Raw genomic sequence first — 3,085 nt, forward strand, 5'->3', positions numbered from 1 at the left:
CCTGTCACGTAGACACTATGTGTGCTTGGCATTTTACACCTAGCTGTTGGGACTTTCACAATGGGAGTTGGTAGGCATCCCTCAACACCAATGGTTTCTCCGAATTCGACTTATTGGTGGTATTCTTCTTACACTGGCTCCTCATATGTCCTTGCTCTCCACAGTTCCAACAACCTTTCTGGGTAGCAGTCTTTCCTGTCGTGACATTTTCCCTGTGTTGAAGTTTCCAGCATTGAGCTTTCTTGTGGCCAACTTTGGAAGGGTAGTCGGTCCTATTCGCACGTTGCCTGTGTCCACATATTATCCAAAATTTAAACACGTTAAATGTTTTAGACGACAAGTGTATATTGAACTGATTGAAGATAATGATTTAAAAAAAATCCAAGCCAATTGATTTATTTTTCATATGGTTATCATTATACATTTTGTGTAAGTTTGTCGATGTAATGTTTCAATGTAAAAACATATTGCTCTCAGTTAAAGGAACATGAAGAACCAGTAGTTGTTGATTTAACTAATGAAGACATGACACAGAAAATCCTCAGTTGACAACATTTGATACCAATAGAGCTGGTCAGCGCCATATTGATCTAGGGACAACAGATATAGAAGTACAAGATTGTCAGAAAGAAGAAAATGAACAACTAACTGTCAATACTATTTAGAAAAAGATAGTACAGAACTAACTGAAATGACTGGAAAAGATAGTGTTACGAAGAAAACTATAGAAGCTCAGTTAGAACAAGAAAATCAAACTGTTACAAAAAAGGTGAGGAATAACACAGACCAAGAAAACTGTAAAGTATAAATTGGTACGACCGATTTAGAGGAAAAGGTAGGGACTGATGAATGAAATGGAATTATTACGATAGAAAAAGATAATTCAGAACCAAATGAAATGACTGAAGATAGTGTTATAAAGAAAATGACAGAAGCTCAATTAGAACAAGATAGTCGAAAAGATTTAATTTATATAAATGAACAACAAACCGTTATGAAAAAAAGGGGAAATAATATAGACCAAGATAATCGTAAAGCAGTAATAGATATGACTGATTTATAGGAAAGAGTAGAGACTGATGAACAAGATGGAATCAATATGAAAGGATTGTTAACCAAATCTCTTTAAGAAATTAATAATAACATAATGATGATAGCCAAACAAGTTTATCTAATGATTTAAAGGAAAATGAAATGATGATTTAAAATATTTAGATATAGAGTGTGATGATGAGATTTTTGAAGGACCATTATCAAAATCAAGGTATTTAAATTCTGAAAAGAAAGTTCAAGGATCGTCTAACAATTAGACGTGGCTTTGAATTATACAGACAACATAACAGGCTTGGTACACCAAATAGAGAAACTGAGAGAACATATTGCAAGTAAAAAAGATCAGAATAGTGTAAACAGAAGGAAAATATTATATTATTTTCTAAGTGAAAAATATGGAAATTGAATCTAAGATGTATGTATTACTATTATTAAATTTACATTCTAACTTTTATTTTTTCTCTTTTATACTTTTTATGGTAGTTATTGATGTACACAATGTTAGAGGTTGCTCTACAGATATGAATAACCGAATGGTTAAAAATGATATTATGCGTCATAATGCAGAAATTATTGTATTACAAGAAACTAACGTTCATGTAGAAAGACAATCTTTATTATAGAATAATTGGAATTACAACAGAATTCATTCCTATGCTACCCAATAGCGTGGATCTGGCGTACAAATAGGTTTACATATGTCATCGGAAAAAGAAAAAACATTATCTCTGAGTATAAAGGTAATATTTTGCATATATTGATAAAATCAAAATAGTTAAATTTACATTTATTTAACGTGTATTTACCACAATGTGACGAAAAAGCACATGAATGTTTAGATTATATTGAAAAACAGCTGAATGGAATACAAACAATGATTTGGTATGTTTAGCTGGATATTTTAATGTAACATTAAATACATAATTAGATCTTATACCATCGGGAGAACATAGATTTCATATAGTTGGTATATTAAAGGATTTGTTAACTCAGTTTGGTTTATTCGATTGTTTCGATATTTTTATCCCAAAAAGAAGGAATATACTTGGACTGGACAAAGATAAGGCATTGTATTAAAAGCTAGATTGGATAAGTTATATGTTAATTCTATTATGTTGCGATAATTCTCGGACTGTCGCATGTAATAACGTTCATTTCTGATCATGCAGCAGTAGTTGTACGATATACAGAGGATTTTGAGTAGGAATAGGAAAAGTTGCTGTTATTGGCGTTTTAATAATCAACTTTTGGAAAATACCAAATATGTAGGTGAAATTAATCAAATTATAACAGATTTTCAGACACAACAAAAAAGGAAAATATTTAAAAATGTTAGAGTGTGGTGGGATCGTTTGAAAGGAGTAATCAAACCACATACTCAATTATTTTAAAGAAAAAGTTGATTTAAAAAAGAAATGGGAGATAGAGCATCTAGAAATCAAGTTATCTCAATTATTCCAGACTGACAACATGTATCCTATGTTCGGGGAAGCTTTGAAAGAACTTCGTGTGAAATTTATGAGCGAATCAAAGAAATGAATACTCCTACATCTTATATATTTTAGACTACGACAAACACCTAGCACACAAAAAGCTGTATTAACAGCTTTAAAGGATAAAAATGGTGAGGTAACTCGGAATTTAAATGAAATAAGTTCTATAATTATTGATTTTTTATAAGATATTATATTCAGAAGAAACGGTAAATGAAATTAGCGATTTCTTCTTTGAAGGCTTACCGAGGTTACCAAAAAGTGTAAAAGAGTCTCTAGATGCTCCACTAACGCTTACAGAAATAACTGTCGCTTGCCAATTATTAGCAAAAGACAAGTACCCTGGAACTGATGACATAATGGTCGAGTGGTTAGTAAATTTTGGCCCAAGATTGGCATTTCTCTACAATAAGCTTTTAATGAATCTCTAGTGTAACGAATTTGTTATTATACATTTATTTTAATATTAACATTTGTTTACATTAAGTTTATATTTTAAAACATGCGTAGCTTATACTGTTAAATATGTATTGCGAAAC

This window comes from Limulus polyphemus, unplaced genomic scaffold (assembly GCF_000517525.1).
Source record: "Limulus polyphemus unplaced genomic scaffold, Limulus_polyphemus-2.1.2 Scaffold2521, whole genome shotgun sequence".
NCBI classification, from domain to species: Eukaryota; Metazoa; Arthropoda; class Merostomata; order Xiphosura; family Limulidae; genus Limulus; species Limulus polyphemus.